This window comes from Hypanus sabinus, chromosome 16 (assembly GCF_030144855.1).
Source record: "Hypanus sabinus isolate sHypSab1 chromosome 16, sHypSab1.hap1, whole genome shotgun sequence".
In the NCBI taxonomy this organism is placed as follows: domain Eukaryota; kingdom Metazoa; phylum Chordata; class Chondrichthyes; order Myliobatiformes; family Dasyatidae; genus Hypanus; species Hypanus sabinus.
In genome coordinates, this window is record NC_082721.1 from 69,752,157 (window position 1) to 69,772,599 (window position 20,443).

At 46.3% G+C, this 20,443-nt stretch overlaps 1 long non-coding RNA gene across 1 annotated transcript in view; it reads right to left on the minus strand.

Moving 5' to 3' along the window:
• Nucleotides 1-18,442, minus strand: part of LOC132406424 (uncharacterized) — a 28,526-nt gene extending 10,084 nt beyond the window's left edge. Inside the window, exons 1-3 of the long non-coding RNA XR_009516166.1 lie at nucleotides 18,308-18,442; nucleotides 9,958-10,093; nucleotides 6,217-6,323 (exon numbers count right to left, since the gene is read on the minus strand). This is a non-coding gene — a long non-coding RNA (uncharacterized LOC132406424). The remainder of the gene's footprint in view (nucleotides 1-6,216; nucleotides 6,324-9,957; nucleotides 10,094-18,307) is intronic.
• Nucleotides 18,443-20,443: the final 2,001 nt, after the last annotated feature.

Below are 20,443 nucleotides of genomic sequence, written 5' to 3' on the forward strand. Positions count from 1 at the left end.
CTACAGCATCCGCGCCTGGGGAGGGCGGGATCAGGGAGGCTTTAAAGCAAAGCCGTAAAGTTCGAATAAGATCTTCTTTATCTGCAGTTTACCGACTCTGTGTTGTTATTTTAGCGCTGTGTGTAGCACACCGCTACAACTGGTGACCCCGACAGTCCAAACGATTTTTGGACAGGAGATGACCGACGCCGCAGCTGTTCATGCGGTTTCGTTGAAACTGCCAAGCTTCTTGACACTGTGACCTCACCTATGGTTCCAGCAAGCAGAAGCCCAATTCCACGTTCGGCAGATAACCTCAGAGGACACATGTTACTACTACATGGTGAGCTCCCTCGACCCAGACACAGCGGCCCAGGTTGAGGAGTTTGTACAGTCTCCCCCAGTGGAAGGCAAGTACACGGAATTCAAAGCCCTGCTCCTCAGGACTTTCAGACTCTCACAGCATGAGTGGGCTGCCCGTTTACTGCACCTGGATGGTTTGGGAGACAGACCTCCATCAGCTTTAATGAATGAGATGTTGTCTCTGGTCAGTGGACACAAGCCCTCCCTCATGTTTGAGCAGGCATTCCTGGAGCAGCTGCCCGAGGACATACGCCTGCTGCTGTCCGACACGGATTTCAGCGACCCCCGGAAGGTGGCAGCCCGGGCGGACTTGCTGTGGAACGCCAAGAAGGTGAGCGGGGCGTCCGTTGCACAGATCACCAGGCCACGCTCCCAGCAGCAAACCAGACCAGCAGACCAGGCCCAGTCGCAGAGCCCGCTAACCCCATAGGCAGGGATGAGGAGCCTAATGAACAATGGTGTTTCTACCACCAGCGGTGGGGCTCAGAAGCCCGCCACTGTAGCCCGCCCTGCAAGTTCCCGGGAAACGCCAGGGCCAGCCGCCACTGATGGCTACGGCGGCTGGCCATCGGGATAGCCTCCTATATGTGTGGGACAGAAGGTCGGGACGCCGCTTTTTGGTCAACACTGGAGCCGAGATCAGCGTCTTACCTCCGACGAGTTACGACACCCGCAACAGGGCACCGGGTCCCCCTCTGAGGGCCGTGAACGGCAGCACGGTAAGGACCTACGGCACCCGTCCGGTGCAGCTACAGTTCGGCTCCAGCCGGTTCACGTGGGACTTCACCCTGGCTGCTGTAGCCCAACCGCTTCTGGTTGCGGATTTTTTGCGGGCTCACAGCCTGCTGGTCGACCTGCCCAGGAAGAGACTGGTACACGCCGAGACCTTTCAGACGTTCTCCCTGGGTGCAGCCCAGTTGCCGGCCCCTCACCTCGGCTCCATCACGCTGTCCGACAACGACTTCACACCAGGGTCCTGGTGGATTTCCCATCGGTTCTGGCACCGCAGTTCACAGCGGCCATGCCCAGGCACGGCGTACAGCACCACATCCCGACCCAGAGACCACCCCTCCACGCCCGTGCTCGGTGGCTTCCCCCGGACAAGCTCCAACTGGAGAAGGAGGAGTTCCAGAGGATGGAGGAATTGGGGATCATCCGGCGGTCCGACAGCCCATGGGCCTTCCCCCTGCACCTGGTGCCCAAAGCGACAGGGGGCTGGAGACCATGCGGCAACTACCGCAGACTGAACGAGGCTACCACACCGGACCGCTACCCTGTGCCGCACATTCAGGACTTTGCAGCAAACCTGCACGGTGCACGGATCTTCTCCAAGGTAGACCTTGTCCGGGGATACCATCAAATCCCGATGCATCCAGACGACGTCCCCAAAACGGCTCTCATCACCCCATCGGCCTTTTCGAGTTCCTCCGCATGCCATTCGGCCTGAAAAATGCTGCACAGACTTTCCAGCAGTTAATGGACGCAGTGGGACGTGACCTGGACTTCGCATTCATCTATTTGGACGACATCCTCATAGCCAGCAGCAGTCGTCAGGAGCATCTGTCCCACCTCCGTCAACTCTACACCCTACTGAGTGAGTACAGTCTAACAATCAACCCGGCCAAATGCCAGTTTGGGGTCGACACCATTGACTTCCTGGGCCACAGGATTACTAAAGACGGGGCGACCCCGCTGCCCGCTAAGGTAGACGCAGTCCGGCATTTCCCCCGACCCACCACAATCAAAAGCCTTCAGGAATTCGTAGGTATGGTTAATTTCTTCCACCACTTCCTCCCTTCAGCTGCCCGAATCATGTGCCCCCTGTTCGCCTTGATGTTGGGTCCGGGCAAGGACATTACCTGGGACGAGGAGTCCGCTGCCGCTTTCATTAAAATGAAAGAAGCCTTGGCAAACGCCAAGGATGCTAGTGCACCCCAGAATGGACGTCCCTACCGCCCTTACAATGGACGCATCTAACACAGCAGACAGTGGGATGCTGGAACAACTCATCGAGGGTCGCTGGCAACCCCTGGCGTTTTTCAGCAAACACCTGCGGCCACCCGAGCTCAAATACAGTGCTTTCAACCGGGAACTGTTGGCGCTATACCTGGCAATCCGGCATTTCAGGTACTTCCTAGAAGTTAGGCCCTTCACCGCGTTCATGGACCACAAGCCGCTTACCTTTACGTTCATGAAGGTGTCCGATCCCTGGTTGTCCCGCCAGCGGCGCCATCTGTCCTACATCTCTGAATACACGACGGATGTCCGGCACGTCTCAGGTAAGGACAATGTCGTGACGGACGCGCTCTCTCGCCCTGACATTCATGCCCTTTCCCAAGGAGTAGACTTTGAGGCGCTGGCAGAGGCGCAGCAGGCAGACGAGGAGATCCCGAGTTACAGAACCGCAGTCTCCGGTTTGCAGCTCCAGGACTGCCCCGTAGGCCCAGGTGAGAGGACCCTACTCTGTGACGTCGCCACTGGTCAGCCCCGTCCCGTCGTCCCGGCACCTTGGCGGCGACACGTTTTCGACTCCATTCATAACTTAGCGCACCCCTCCATCCGGACAACTGTCTGGATGGTCTCCAGCAGGTTCGTTTGGCATTGACTCCGCAAGCAGGTCAGTGAATGGGCCAGAACGTGCATGCACTGCCAGACGGCCAAGGTGCAGCAGCATACCAAAGCTCTGCAGCAGGAGTTCCACCCCACCCACCGGCGTTTCAACCACATTCATGTGGATATCGTGGGCCCCCTGCCAGTGTCACGCGGAGCGCGGCACCTCCTGACTATCGTGGACCGGTTCACGAGATGGCCAGAGGCGGTCCCACTCACCGACACCACCTCCGAATCTTGCACCCGAGCCCTGATCGCCACCTGGATATCTCGCTTTGGTGTACCAGCCCACATTACCTCCGACAGAGGCGCCCAGTTCACCTCCAGCCTGTGGTCAGCTATGGCCAGCCTTTTGGGGACTCAGCTGCACCACACCACTGCCTACCACCCACAGTCGAACGGGCTAGTGGAGCGTTTCCACCGTCACCTGAAGTCGGCCCTCATGGCCCGCCTGCGAGGAGCCAACTGGGCGGACGAGCTTCCCTGGGTCCTACTCGGCATCCGCACGGCGCCCAAAGATGATCCGCACACCTCGTCAGCCGAGTTGGTGTACGGTGCACCCCTGGACGTCCCTGGGGAGTTCATACCAGCCCCAAGGGGGCAAGAGGAAGAACCCGCAGCAGTCCTGGGCAGACTACGCGAGAAGCTCAGTAACCTGGCCCCCATACCCACTTCGCAGCACGGGAAGAACCCAACCTGCCTACCCAAAGACCTGCAGAACTGTAAGTTTGTGTTTGTATGAAGGGGCGGGCGTCGGCCACCGCTGCAACGGCCATACGAGGGGCCGTTTACGGTGCTCAGGAACAACGGGTCCACGTTCATGCTGGACATTGGGGGGAGAGAGGAGGTTTTCACGGTGGACCGACTCAAACCGGCCCATGTGGACTTGGCGCAACCGGTCGAGTTTCCGGCACCGTGGCGCAGAGGCAGACCTCCTAAACAGGGTCCGGCCCAGACTGTGGACATTGGGGGGTGTATCACCGGTTCTGGGGGGGGTTATGTGGTGACCCACTTCCTAGCGCACTCGAACCGGCTCACAAATAGCCAGCGCGCCGGCACAAAGGCCAGTCCCAAAATGGCACCAGGTCTGCTTCACCAACAAAGGGAAAAGCTCGCGCGGGACTGTGAGTACGTACCCCCTACAGCATCCGCGCCCGGGGAGGGCGGGATCAGGGAGGCTTTAAAGCAAAGCCGCGAAATTCAAATGAAATCTTCTTTAACTGCAGTTTACCGACTCCATGTCGTTATTTTAACACTGCGTGTAGCACACCGCTACAGTAACATTCAAGACGATTGTCAACACTTTCAAATTCTTCACAGTTCCTAACTTGTCGAAGTGGTAAAATCATTTTGCTTTCACTCCTAGCCATTTCAGACATCTCCAAGCCTGAATGCTTGAAACCACCATGAGCAAATCAGTTTAAAATTGTCTTATTGCTTATTTCTCACTAACTAAAATCACTGCTCTTTCGACGCAATGTACCCAACATATACTATTTAAAAATAGTTCACTCTAAACATTTTGCAGCATCTAACAACCACACAAGTGCCTGTCACTGACGTTAGTTCGAACCTGATCTGCAACAGTCTCCCACCCTAGTAAAGTGGCATAGTGTCCCAAATAAACAAAGGAAATACCAGTAATTTTCTCAATTAGTTTTTGTTCGTTAAGAGTTGCCCCAATGAAAAAGCTGTCCTCATTAACCAATGGACCAATTAACCCAAATCCACTCCAATTAAATTCTTCAAATGGGATTTGAACTCCAGGTGAACCATACAATTCTGTGGACCCACACAAAGAAAGCAGGGAGTTATACGGAGACATCTCCAGGGCTCTGCAGCAGAGCCTGTGATGATGAACTGTTGAATCTGGAGATACCAAAGGCAAAAATTAACAAGAGCTCTGACCTGAAGTCAGCCAAGCAAGAGGGAAAGAGAGAAACAGAGAGAGAGAGAGAGAGAGGGGGGGAAAGAGAGAGAACTTTGCAAGGAGGGTGAGATCAGGGTTGCAAAAGTGAATCAAATTTTTATGAGCCACAGATTAATAAGAGCTCTTAGAGAGAGGGGAGATGTGGGAAGAGAGAAAGAGAAACAGAAAGAGAGGTGGGAGAGAGAGAGAGAGAGAGAGAGTTGGTTTTCATGAACAGAGCTCTCTCCAACATGGGTGTTTGTAATCTCATTTACTCTCGCTTCAGTAACCTACTAAACCATTTCTATTTCTGTGGAGGGCTGTCTATTACATGACCTACTTCAATACCTAGAGTAGAGTGGCACAGTCAATTGGTTTTGGAAGCTGCTAAGTACTGTGCTTAAATGACCTAGTTAGAGAGCTTGGACGGATGTTTCAGTGTCAAGTTTCATGACACTCTAAACTTCAGTCTTGTTTTTCGTAAAGAAGTTGCACAATACAAAAAGCAACACATTTCTAAACATTCGGACAGCCCCAGGTAATTTGCGAACACAAGGGACTGAAAGCCTAATCCATTTTCTACAGACTGCAAATTCTGAATATACACTTTATTCAGTTCACCTGTACTTGGCACCAACCTCAGAATCAGGTTTGACATCACTGACATATGAAATGAAATTTGCTGTTTTGCAGCAGCAGTATAGTGCAATACATTCTAAAAAACCTATAAATTACAGTAAGAAATCTATTAAAAAATAAATTAAATAAGTAGAGTAAAAAGGTGAGGTAGTGCTCACGAGTTGGTTCATTGTCTGTTCAGAATAAGTCCTCTGCAAGTTTTAAATATATAGGGGCTACATAATATTTTATAATGTACAGAGAGTATTCACCATGGAAGTTCATAAAGCCATCTTGTAAACATGTACATCAAAACCCACTAGTGTGAATCCACACTCAGAATGGAAAAGGGCATTTGGAATGACATTGAGTTTCTCAAATGTACTTGAAGGATGTGTTGAGATGAAGGAAAAATAACAGGAGTGTTGAATTTCACTAAAGTAGCCTACTCACACATCCAACTACTCATCATATGAAAACCTGCCAGCCTCACCTATGGCAGAGGCTATGTACCACGCAAGCTGGCTGTGGTGTAGTGGCATCCGCACTGGACTTTGAGGTGAGTTGTCCGGGGTTCGAATCCGGCCACTTCTTGCATGCTTTCCATCCATGACTGTTGAGCTAGCATCTTGGTCTTGTAAAAAAAATGTTAAAAGAACTGGCAAGGTTGCTAGCTGATGTGTCTCAAAGTGTGGAAAGGAACAATGATGTATTGTGCAAAGGATTTAATCATTTACCTCAAAAGTCAAACAGCAGACAGTGGAGTCACTAGACAATGCACGTGGATGTTGGAATCTGGAGCAACAAACAATCTTCTGGAGGGAATCACTGGGTCAAGTAGCATCTGTTGAGGGAAATGGACAATCATTGTTTTGGATTGAGAACCAAGGGTAGAGGAGTGAGAGCCACTATAAAGAGGTGAGAACGTATGAGACAATAAGTGACAAGCTACACCTAGGCTGTTTACAAGAAGGGGATGAGCAAACTCTGTTTTCTAAGAAAGCTGAGATCCTTCAACGTGTGCAGCAGGATGCTGGAGATCTTTTACCAGTCTGTTGTAGCGAGTATATTCTTCTTAATGGCTTTATTGGGGAGCATTGTTGGTGCTGGTAATGCATAAAGACCAAATAAGCTAATCAAAAAAGGCTGGATCTGTCCTTGGCTACAATCTGGACTCTTTAGATTTAGTGGTGGAGAGGAGGTCACTTAACAAACTGTTATCCGTTATGGACAATCAGGCACATCCTCTCCGTGACCGACTGAATAAGCAGCAGAACATCCTTTTAAAAAGACTCATTCAGATCCGCTGTCACAAGGATTGTTACAGAAAATCTTTCCTACCAAATGCAATAAGCATAAGCAGCAGTTCATCTCTGTGTGGCAGGAGAACACACATCATTGTACAATAGTTTCTGTTTTATTATTTCCTACATTATTATTGCACATTGATGAATTATTATTGTGTATATTACTATTCTGTTACTTTCTTATTAGTTAAGTCTGCACACTGCTAAGTGTGTTTCTAAACATTGCTGCTGGAATGAAAGAATTTCACACTCGGGATCAATAAAGAATTTATTATTATTATTAATAGGTGGATCCAGGTGAGGAGAGTTGATAGGAAGAGAGAGTGGAAATAGCACCATAGACTGAGAAGTGAGCAGGAGGGCATAAAGGGCAAATGCAAGGTCATGCTGAAGCTCTATAAAACCGTTTTACACCACACTTGGAATATCGCGTTCAGTTCTGCTCACCTGATTATAGGAAGCTTTAGATAGGGTGCAGAGGAGATTTACCAGGTTGCTGCCTGGATTAGTGAGTAGGTCTTATGAGAACAGATTGAATGAACTGGGGTTTTTCTCTTTCAGGCATAGAAGATGTGAGGTGACTTGATACAAAACATTAAGAGGCATAGATTGAGTGACTTTTGCCAGGGCAGAAATAGCTGAAACGAATGGGCATAATTTTGAGGTTATTGGAGGAAAATATAGTGGGGATGTCTCTTCTTACACTGAGAGTGGGGCATGTGTGGATGGTGATAAGGGCAGATAGACTAGGGACATTTAAGAGATTCTTAGATAGGTCAGTGGGTGATAGGAAAATGGAAGGCTATGCAGGAGGAAAAGTTTAGATTGAACTTAGAGCATGTTAAAAGGTTGGCAGTACAACATGGGTGGAAGGGCCTGGACTGTGCTGTAATATTCTAAGTTTTTATGTTCCATAATGGAACATCATGTCATGCATGCAACCAAATAAGGGAGATGGGGGCGAGGAAAGTATGGGTGATATGCAGACAGGAAGGGTTAATGGGAGTTGGGGGGGGGGGGATGAAGAGGGGGAAGGAAACCAAGTGATGGAGGTTGGGATGCATGAGGGAGGATAGAGAATGGGTGTCTGAAAATTGGAGAAATCAATTTCCATGTGGTGAAACCAAAACCTTTATGATCTTGGAGGGCTGTCAGTCTTTGAAGTCTACACCAGAGGGTGTGGTACTCTGTCAATATGCCTTTGGATTTTTGGATTTTTTGGACACTCAGACATTGAGGTAATGGAGCTCAGGATGGAAGGTGGAGTTATGAAATGATAGGTCTGGTCCCAGAAGCTACAAGGGCTTATATTGCGGGAGTGTGATTAGGATTTCCACATTCTCTTCATTTCCAGAGTGAATTCCATGTTAGATTTATTGAAGAGCATTTTCTCCTTTCAACCCTTTGGATTCTGTTCGAAGGCATTATCCCCAATTTCATGCTGTGAGATCTGAGATCTTTATCAAGGCCCTTACAGTTTTCATTTTTCCAAAGAATACAGTGTAGGCAGATCAACAATTTGCACTGAAAGTTGAACTTCCCATCTAACTTGTTTTTAATTAATCTGCATGATGGAGCTGTTGCTGCTAAAGCCTGGAGTAAAGGTGGAAGATGAGTTGCTGATAGCATTTACGATGAGCCTCCATGAGCACTTGGATTTCTTAGCTGTGTAAGGAAAATGGGATTATTTTGATGGGTGCTTGCTAGTTGGAATAGACATGATGGGCCAAATGGCTTGAATCCATACTGCTTGACTTTAGTTTTAGTTTGTTCTGGTTAACCTGTACATTTGTGTCCCACCATAATAATTCCATTCCATTGTTTTATTAATCAGTGGGCTACTACTGGGATAGATAAGAGTTTACATAATTATCTATTCCCATGGAGGCTGAGTGGGACCAGTATCACCTGTCTTTCATTTATATCTTGTTTTCCTCTTTGGCTAGGAGTCATTGAATCAATCATATGTAACCAAAAACGCCCTTCAGCCCAAAGGGCCCGCACTGACCATCAAACGCCCACATTCCCAAATCCCATTCCATCCCCCACCCCCCCCCCCCCCCCACCCACACACTCCAGGATTTCTACGGCTCACCTGCATACTAGGACCAATTAACCTATCAACCAGCAGAGCTTTGGGATAAAGGACCTAGGGGAAATGCACATGGCTGCAGGGAGAGCAAGCAAACACCACACAGACGGAGCCCAAGGTTGGGATTGAAGCTGGAGATGTAAGGCTACCGGGTTCAATTAGCTGCACTACAGTGCTGCCAGCTTAGATCATGTGTGGAGCAATCCAATTTACTTTGACCACAGAAGAATTAGGGTCAGAATTGGCTTTAATATTACTGATGTACGTTATGAAATTTGTTGTTTTTCTGGCAGCAGAACAATGCAACCATAACAAATTACTGTAAGTTAAAATAAATAAATAAGGCTAAAGGGGAATAGCGGGGTAGTGTTCATGGGTTCAAGGGTCATTCAGAAATTTAAAGGCAGATGGAAAGAAGTTGTTCCTAAAACATTGAGTGTGGGTCTTCAGGCTGCTGTACTCTGATGGGAGTAGTGAGAAGAGGGCATGGCCGGGGTGGTGAGGATGGATGCTGACTTCTTAAGGGATTGTGTCCAGAAGTTGTTCTCAATATCAGGGAGGCTTGTGCCATAATGATGAAATGATCATGCTGTGTTGGCCCAAGTGAGAGACTCTGATTTTTAACAAGAACTGTGTGGAGCAAAAGGGAAATAATAAACGCTAGGCCAATGGGGCCATTAACTAAAACTCACAAACTGACAAGCCAACGCCAGCATTGTGTCTCGGAAGCAGTAACTAAATACGAAACGCATTCTGTGCTTCACAGCGTCATTCTAAACTGTAGTCTTCTTCCCTGGAACGAGGACTAAAGGAAGTGAGGAATGTTGCCACTGCTCTGCTTTGGTCACGAAACATAGAAATGTATGGCACATCACAGACCCCTCCACCCAACCCACAATGTTCTGCCGACCATGTAACCTACTCTAGAAGCTGCCTAAAATTTCTCTAGCACATAGCTCTCTATTTTTCTAAGCTCCATGTACCTAAGAGTCTCTTAAAAGACCCTATTGTATCGGCCTCGACCACCTTCGCTGGCAGTGTATTCCACACATCCACCTCTCTCTGTGTGAACAACTTACCTCTGACATCCCCCCTTGTAACCTCCTTCCAAGCACGTTAAAACTATCTCCCCTCATGTCAGCCATTTCAGCCCTGGGGAAAAAAGCCTCTGGCTATCCACATGATCAAGGCCTCTCGTCATCTTACTTGACAAGACTGAAATGAAAGGAAAAAGTTAAGTCCAACCACAATGTAACAGTAATGGGCTGGAAAGTTCATACTTCTGAGCGCAATGGCTGACCCTGTTCATCTCCCCGCCCGTCAGAGTGCCCAGAGTTCGTCGTTGTCACAGGGCACAGCTCCTGAGCCTCTAGACTTGGGCCCTCTGGATATCTTAATGAGAGACTTATCCAGGACATCATGAGCCAGAACCCAAGAACGTACCTCAAAGCAATGCCCCTCCCAATCCACAAAGTACTGGACTCTGCACCGCACCCAGGAGTGCCATACAGAATATATCAGGGACACCTCCCATCCACCAGGCCGGGGGGGAGTCGCCGGCTTGAGCTGGGAAACATGGAGCACCGGGTGAATCCTCATTGATCATGGTAGGTGCAGTGTACAGGAAGCTCTTTTGATAGCCACAAATGGTCCCACATAGTGTGGGGCCAGCAGGCAGCTCCTGATCTTCAAAGGAAGGTCTCCAGACACCAGCCAGATTTTCTCCCTGAGCTTGTCTGTGGAGCTGACCAGGTACATTGCTTCTGAATTTTTCCCTACTGCAGTCACTTTGCTGAACAGTTAACTGCTGGTTAACTGTCGGCTAACTATTACTTGGATTGCACTACTTGTATGTATAACCTATATTTTCATTTATATTTACCATTATTATTGTTATGAGCAGAGAGACAACGTCTGCTGGAAGTAAATTCCTTGTATGTGCACAGGTACTTGGCGATTAAAGTCTGATTCTGATATGCAGCAGAGAAACCCTGCACTTGTAGAACTTGACTTATTGTTCAGCAGCAGGAACTCCCATGGCAATCTCCTTGTCAGGGACAAGCAGTCGCTGGAATCCCTTTTGGCTTTCAAAGGGGGGCACGCCAACGGAGGACTCGAGGTTACTGTGGTCAGTCTCCACTCGATCCAGTTGGGAGCTCCAGGTGGCGCAGTTGGAATAGATAAGGCAGTGCAGGGTTGTCTCCGACTCCCGATTCACTCTCTGAGTCTGGCCATTAGATTGTGGGTGGAAACCTGATGAGAGGCTGGCTGTGGCTTCCAAAAGAGAACTGAAAGCTTTCTAAAAACGAGGTGTGAACTGAGGCTCTCGGTCAGACGCTATGTCCTGAGTGAAGCTGTACTGCCTGAACGTATGCTGAAACATGAGGGTAACAATTTCATGAGCCGATGGGAGCTTGGGGAGAGCAATGGAGTGGGCAACCTTGGGGAACTAGCAAAATGGTGGTGTTTCCATTTGATGGGGGCAGACCAGTGATAAAATGCACTGAGTGGTGGAACGAGGGGTGGAGAGTCACAGGCAGAGAGCAGACCAGTAGACCAGAGATGAAGTCATGGGCATCCTGGGACAGAGGTAGCTGTCATAATTTTCTCTTTAAGGGTCTGTTGAATTTCTGCATGGCCAACCAGACAGGAAGAGTGACCCCATTCCAACACTCTGGGATGCGCAGTGACGGACAAACAGCCATTTGGGAGGTTCTGCAGCTGGTCCTGGATCTAACTTTTGGTCAGCCCCTACTTCAGCTTCTATTCCCCAAAGCACCGGGGCAGCTATGCATGAGCGAGGAAGAACATAAAGATGGACTCCAGAGTGGTGTTGCTCTCAGTGATGTCAAACTGGTGGTTTAGAGCATCAGCTTTAGCGTTATTACTGCCAGGATGGAAGCTGAGGGTGAAATTGAACTGGGTGAAGAGGAAAGCCCACCGGGGTTGACGGGAGTTGAATCTCTTGATGTCACAGATGTAGGAGAGGTTCTTGTGAACTGTCCATACTACTAAGGGGTGCTCTGCCCCCACCAGCCACTGCTGCCTTGCTTCCAAGTCCTCCTCGACTGTCAGACATTCTGGGATCATGACATCATAGTTCCACTCTGCAGAAATCATCCAATGAGAAGGAAAAGCACAGGGGTGCAGCCGATTATCAACCGAAGAGTGCCAGAAGAGTACAGCTCCAGTACCAGCGTCTGATGAATGAATGGATGGGTTGGGTCTGGGTCTTTCATCGCCAGGGCAGAGGTGAAGCTTCACTCTAGTTCTGAGAATGCTTGGCGTGCTTCACTCATGTATGGAGATCTTGGTGAGTGCATTTACGGGAGCTGCGGTGGAGAAGTTTCTGACAAAGAGGTGACAGAAGTTTGCAGACCCCATAAAGTGCCTCACCTGTCCGACCGGAGATGGTTCGGGCTTTTCTGTGACTGTCTGAACTTTGCATTGTCCATTTGAACACCGGAAGAAATGAGGATATAGCCCAGGAGAGACACTTGCCCTTTATGGAACTTGCACTTCTCTGGCTTGGCACAAGGCTTGTTCTCAAGAATCCATCGGAGAACCCATCGGACATGCTGGGCAGGCTCCTGGTGAGGGCGGGAATAGATAAGAACGTTATCCAAATACACAAAGCAAACTGATTCAACATGTCTGGAGCACATCATTGACCAGGGCCTGAAAAACAGCCAGAGAATTGGTTAGACCAAATAGCATCATGAGGTAATCACGACAGACAGTGGGGATGTTGAATGCTATCTTCCACTCGTCCTTTTCTCGGATTGCACAGATATATCTTGGAGAATATAGTTGCTCCCAAGAGATTTTCAAATGGAGAGCCAAGCAGGGGGAGGGGGTAGCAAGTCTTCACCATAATGTTGTTGAAAGGCCAATAATTAATGCAGGGACGGAGCTTGCCATCCTTATTGCTCACAGAAAAGGAGCCCGTCCCTCCTGGTGAGCTTGATGGACGGATGAATCCCAAGGTCAATGCCTCCTTGATATGTTCTTCCTTGGCTCTGTTTCAGGACAAGAAAGAGAAAAGGGCCAGTTCCGGGGAGGACGAGTACCAGATAAGAGGTCAGTGGTGCAGTTGTATGGCCAGTGAGGAAGCAGGGATGTGGCCTTCCGCTTACTGAAGACCTCAAAAAGGTATTCATATTCAGCTGGAACACTAGAGAGGTCCACACCAGCAGGTGGCACAGGAGGGGATACATTGATAGCTACATAGACATGCCCATTCCCATTCTTGGAGTGCCTTTAGGGACCAATCAAGTTGTGGGTTACTCAAAGTTGAAAATTCAAAAGTAAATTCATTATCAAGATACATATATGTCACCATACACAACCCTAAGACTTATTTTTTGCAGTCATACTCAATAGATCTATAATAGATTAATAACCACAACAGAATCAGTGAAAGACCACGCCAGACAAGAGAAAATATGCAGATGCTGGAAATCCAAGCAACACACACAAAAAGCTGGAGGAGCTCAGCAGGTCAGACAGCATCAATGGAAAAGAGTACAGTTAATGTTTTGGGCCGAAACCCTTTGGCAGGACCACCCCAACCTGGGTTTTCAACCAGCTTGCATAAAGAACAAACTGCTAATACAAAATGAAAGAAAAAATAATAAAAAATAAATAAGCAATAAATATCAAGAACATGAGATGAAGAGCACCTGAAAGAGAGTCCGTAGGTTGTGGGAACACTTCAATAATGGGTCAAGTGAAGCTGAGTGAAGTTATCCCCTGTAGTTCAAGAGCCCCATGGTTGAGCCCAGAAAGTTAAGGAAGCCAAGCACTGCCAGTAGTTTGGCTGAATCAACAAGGTAGAAGGAGAACTGTTCCCTATAGTTGCCCTCTAGCTCAAGTCTGAGGGGTTCCAAGTAAAGGTGGATCTTGCTATTAAGCATCCATACTATTAAAGGGTGCTCTGCCCCCACCAGCCACTGCTGCCGTGCTTCCAAGTCCTCCTCGACTGTCAGACATTCTGGGATCATGACATCATAGTTCCACTTTGCAGAAATCATTCAATGGGAAGGAAAAGCACAGGGGTATCCCAGCGATCAACCATCCAGAGCCTTGATTCAATATTCTCTCTCAATTGTTGAGCCGGAACTCCTGATATTTGAGGCAGAGGTATATCTGTGAAATTCCCAGTTACCTGGGAGTCAATAAATGTCTGAGGCACCCAAGACAAGGACTATGGGAGCATTACGTACTTAGGGGAAGGTGCTTGCAGGGACAATTGACCTGTCAGAATTTTCCTTCCTGCTGACAGGTATTCTCTTTTGCTGGGTACTTAGGACAAGATGGCCATAGTAGAGGGAGCAACCTGTTCTCCTACACTGATTGTGTTCTTCCTGATAGAGGTGCATGACCTTCATCTGCACAGGCTTCTATGTAGACTATGTACTAGGTGATAAGAGAGAGAGTGAGACAGATGGTGATCTCAAGGGTAGGAGGCTTGGGGCATTCTCTCGATTTCTGTGCCATTCAGTTGCCTGGTTGTCAATTTGATTGGCCAGATTTATCAGATCAAAGTGCGTTATCGTGCGGTCAAATGGAAGGACATTGTTCGGATCTGTTTTTTAAATTCAGTCTACAATCCACATCCAGGTCTAGAGACCGGATGGATGCTGTTAAAATTGGTATTTGCTATGATTCCAGAATATGCCCTAACAGCTATCATGACTGAGACTAGCTCTTTATAGAAAATGGTCCACGTGCACTTAATCACTTGGATCTAAATTTCCCAATCTTTGTTCCGAATCACACCTCTACCCAAATAATCTTGGCCTCCATATGCCATTTCAAAAGTTTAGCCCCCATACTATCATCTATTTCACACAGAGCAGAGCAAAGCGAACCATTAACTCAGTTTTAGCACTCAGTTATTAGCTCAGTGTCATCTCATAGAATTAGCACATCTTGAGGTCAAACTATGCTTTGGCAAATTTAGATATATTGTCTAGACCCAGGATGAGACAGAGAAGGAAGTGCTTTCCTTTGACTACAAAGATACGCATTTCTGTAGTGCTTGCTGCAGTGTCCGGATATCTTAAAGCACTATACTTGGAATAAAGTAGCATCACGGCGAGTAATTGAACATGTGCACAGCAAGGTTGCAAAAACAATGATCTGATATTTAATCTGATGCTGCTTACCTGCTCTCCCTGTAGGATTATTTCTTTAAAATAGAATCTGAGTTCTCATGCTTGACCTCATTGGTCGGGGCATTGAGTAAGATTTAGGACATCTTGTTGTGATCCAACCGGAGGATGATGTATCACAACAGCAGTGAGGGGGAAGAAGGCTGCAGCAGTGAAAGGATCCCCAGACATCATACTTCCCACGTCACTGGACCCTGACCCTGATCTGTTGCTGACCCTGTGGTGGCTGCTCATGCATCTGCCTCCCCGCGTGAAACAAGGTCATGCAAGGAAGTTCTCCATTAAAGGAATAAAGCCCTTACTTGACTCAAGTGATCGCACAAGATTGTTATAGAAATCCATCTGGATAACAAACGCCGCTTAGAGAGATGCACTGTGCTGATGTAGTTTGGCCAATTTGTATCTCCAGGCGCATCACTGTGGTTAGCTATTAGCTGAAGTAGCTTAGCAAGCCAATCACTTCAATGGCTATTAAGGTGGATAGTAGATGCTGGGCTATGCCCACATCCTGTGAAACAATCATTTAGAAAACTGTTAAAAGTATCTATTGGTATGAAGGGTATACTATTGCCAATGAATCCAGCAATACTAATGCATACGAAACCTACCTTCCCTGCAGCTGGATCCTTCACTTACTGACTGAGAGACCACAGTCTGTGCAGATTGGAAACAACATCTCCTCCTTGCTGATAGTCAACACAAGGATTTGTGCTTAGCTCACTGCTCTCTACACCCACAACTGTGTGGCTAGGCACAGCCCAAACACCATCTGTAAATCTGCCAACAACACAAGTATTGTTGGCAGAACTTCAAGTGGTGATGCAGAGGCATGCAGAAGCGAGATAGATCAGCTGGCTGAGTGGTGTTGCAACGGTAAGACCAAGGAATTAATTGTGGATTTCAGGAAGGGTAAATCCTCATTGAGGGATCAGAAGTGGAAAGGAAGGGCAGTTTCAAGGTTCTGTGTCAACATCTCCTAGGATCTATCCCAGGCTACACATATTGATGCAATTACAAATAAGGCACAACAGTGGTTATATTGCATTAGGAGTTTGAGGAGTGTTGGTATGCCACCAAAAGCCTTGTAAATTTCCACAGAGGAGAGCATTCGAACTGCTTGCATTACTATCTGGTATGGAGGCAAAGGATCAGAAAAAGCTGAAGAAAGTTGTAAACTCAGCCAGCTCCATCATGGGCACTAGCCTCAACAGCCTCTCCAGTATCAAAAAGGAGGCGCCTGTCATTAAGGATCCCAATCACTCAGCATGTGCCCGCTTCTCATTGTTACAATCATGTAGAAGGTACAGAAATACCGGGTACTCAATATTTCAAAAACAGCTTCTTCCCCTCTGCCAGGAGATTTCTGAATGGGCAATAAACCCATGAGAATGTCCTCACAATTTTCTTCTCTCTTTTTGGACTGCTTATTTAATTTATTTTCATATATGCTTCTCATTGTAATTTGTAGTTTTTATTACTGTGCATTGCAATGTAAGGCTGATGCGAAACAACAAATTTCACATTTGCCAGTGATATTAATCCTGATTTTGATTCTGCATCAGAACCACGGACAATAAATTAGTAAGTGTGTTTATAATTGTCAGCTGTAACGAGTAACTGTGAAAGACTGCTTTTAATGCCAGCCGTACGGATTATTTCATCACATTAGTGTGATGAGGTGCTCCAGGGGAAAAATAAAAGCAGAATGCAGAACAGATTATTGTAGTTGCAGAGAAGCACAGAGCAGGTAAACAAAAAAGGTACTAATTCATAATGAAGAACGTTGTGAAATCAGAAGTCTATCTTACCACAATAGTGGACCATTCAATAGTCTTACAACAGCAGGTAGAAGCTGCCCTTGAGCCTGATAGCATGTTCTTTCAGGTTTTTGCAATAGGCCAATGCAATATAAGCGCAGCACCGATGTTAAAAGTGAATCTGCACTATGAAAATACAAGCAGCTGATAATTCCATCCAGCAGTACACTCTCAACCTACCCTGGCACTAACAGAACTAGCAATATGGCAACAGAGCACAAAAACAATATGCCACTGTATTTCTCAACTCACCAATGTAAGTTATGAAATTGAATCTAGTCACTTGCAATTGGACAGAAAATTCTATTAATTCTAAAATATTGTTGTAAGAAGTTCACTGATGTCTTTCAGTGAGAGAGGAACAGGCCACTGATCTGTTGCATAATTCACATCCACAGACATAGCTGAAGAGACCTGGGATAAATATTCTGTGGTTTAACCCGTTAATAAACTCACTTCAAGAAGAAAATCTTCTCTTTCTCAGATCAGGAAGGTTTTGTCAGTAATGTCACATATCAGTAGAAAAAAAATCATCTTTCACTTTATTATTTACCTGCACCACAGCTTTTCTGTGGCTTTTTGCACTTTATACTGCATTGTTTTTGTTTTAATTTATTCTAGCATAATGCACCGTGTAATGATTTGCTCTGTTTACACAGTATGAAAGACAAGCTTTTCACTGTATCTTGATACATGCTTCAATAATATCCCAATACCAAAACCAGTACCTACACCATTACCTATATCAATATTAATACTTATACCTATACCTATAAGAGACTGTTCTACATTCTAAGTACACAAATGAGAAGGATATGGAGGGCTATGGTGCAGATGTGGGGTGATGGCACCAGGCAAAATATCAGTTAGGCACAGACTAGATGGGCCAAAGGGCCTGTGTCTGTGCTGTAGTGATCTATGACTCTATAACTGTAAGAGCAAGCAGCTCACTTGACTGGCACGCAATCCATGAGTCCACAAACTCACTCACTCCGTTTCCAGTGTACAGGGCACACTGGGTACCGCCTGCAAGCTGTGCCTCAGTTACCTACTTCTTCATCTATACCTCACATGTAGCCAGAAGGACAAGAACATTAGGTTCCCCTTCCAGGCTCACTTCCAAATCGGCAGCCACCAGTGGTGGAAGTGTATTGTTATCATTCAAACTTCTTACCTAACAACATTGTAAAAGTACTTTACCATATTGTCTACCTGGGGTAGAATCCTAGTGAAGAAGTTTCTCCTACGTGCATAATAATCCAACTGGGATGGGCAGTAAATACTGCTTTGGATTATATAAAGCATTAATTACTGCCATTGTAGCAGCAGTCAAGAGAAGAATATATTAAATAAAATCATTGAATAAAATGTAATTACTAATAAGAGTAAGACTTCCATAAGAATATAAGGCATAGGAGTAGAATTAAACCATTCACCCATCAAGTCTGCTCCGCCAGAGGGTTGATTGGCTGTGCAACGAACTAATCGTCTCCATTCTGACTGAGTGGAATGTTGTCTCTCAGTACGGCCTAAAGGAAACGGAGAAATGGTAGGTAGATGAAGTTATGTCACAGATCAGCCACAATATGAATGAATGAGAGATAGGTGAAGACCAGGACCAAGTGAATGGGAGCTCAAAGATAATGGAAACTGGGCTGTAGAGCTTGTGGTCACAATGGGATCAAGGAAGGAAGTGTAAAAGTCAAAACAGTACAAGGAGTAGGGAAGCAGCAGGAAAAATGGATATGGAAACAGTTGGCCACATATAATTCTGCTTCTGTGTTGATCCTCTGAAAATGTGCTGCCAGTGGGGCTATTTTGGCAATGATGTGAAGGAGCCAGAACAGATTCTGTTGTTAGTATATGTGGTTCACCTAGTGGTGATTTTTATGTTGTTAGTACAGTTGCTCTTGGAACTTAGGAAGATTGCAAAAACTGCAATGTGAGATGCATCATGCAGCAAGACCTGGGCAGCCTGGCTGAGTAAGTATCAAATGACATTTATAACACACACAAAATGAAGCCAATATTTTGGCTCAAAATGTTGACTGTTCCTCTCCATAGATGCTACCTAGCCTGCTGAGTTCCACCAGCATTTTGTGTTTGTTTCTCTGGATTTACAGCATCTGCAGAATCCCTGGTGTTTAAAATAACATCAGTGCTTCCTAAGTAAAAAGCATTGACTTCCTCAAACAAGACAGACTATTACATTTGCTCATAACATTCAATACGTTTATGATTGCCAAACAGAGAATTGTAGAGTCATACAGTGTGGAAATAGGCCATTCACCCCAAGGTTGTTTGCTTCAACCAAGCTGCTCTGATTTGCCTACGCATGGCACATGTCCCTCTAAACCTTTCCATTCCACATACCTGTCCAAGGGTCTTTTAAATGTTGTTATTGTACCTGCCTGAACCACATGTTCTAGTAGCTTGTTCCTTATATAGATCATGCTGAAAGGGTTTTACCCTCTGGTTCCCCTTTCACCTGAAATTTTCAGTTCTTGATTCCCTAATCCTGGGCTGAAAAACAGACTATGCATTCTCCAGCTACGGGAAGAAAGATAGTCCTCTCTTTGTCTTCATCCTGAACATAAGACCATAAGATCATATGACACAGGAGCAGAAATAGGCCATTCAGCCTATTGAATCTGCTCTGACATTCCATCATGGCTCGTTTTATTATTCTTCCCAACCCTATTTTTCTGCCTTCTCCCCATAACCTTTGACACCCTTACTAATCAAGAATTTATCCATTTTAAATATACACAATAACTTGGCCTTCACAGCCATCTGTGACAATAAACTGCATAGATTCAGCACCCTCTGGCTAAAGAAATTCCTCCTCATCACTGTGATAAGGCGATGTCCCACTATTCTAATGCTATGCCCTCTGGTACTGGTTTCTCCTACTAAAAGAAACCTCCTCTCCACGTCCATTCTATCTGGGCCTTTCAATATTCAATAGGTTTCAATGACCTGAGACTTGCTATTGACTAGAAACTTAACCAGATCTGCCTCTTAAATAAGGTGGTGACAAGTTAAGTCAGTAGCTAAGAATCCAATATGACAAGTGACTCACCTCCTACCACCCCCAAGAATTTCCACAATCTACAAGAAATAAATCAGAGTTGTTGAAGGAATAGTCTCCAGTTTCCTGGATGAGTGCAGTTCCAATAATATTTGAGAAGTTAAACTTTCTCTGGGATAAAACAGTTGTCTTTATCACAGCATCACTTTGAACATATTGAATGATTCAAAGTTAATTTGGAGTATTGTGTACAGTTCTGGTCACTGAATTATAGGAAAGATGTCAACAAAATAGAGAGAGTTCAGAGGAGATTTACAAGAATGTTACCTGGGTTTCAGCACCTAAGTTACAGAGAAAGGTTGAACAAGTTAGTTCTTTATTCTTTGGAGTGTAGAATGTTGAGAGGGGACTTGATAGGGGTATTTAAAATTATGAGGGGTATAGATAGAGTTGACATGGATAGGCTTTTTCCATTGAAGGTAGGGGAGATTCAAACAAGAGGACATGAGTTGAGAGCTAGGGGGCAAAAGTTTAGGGGTAG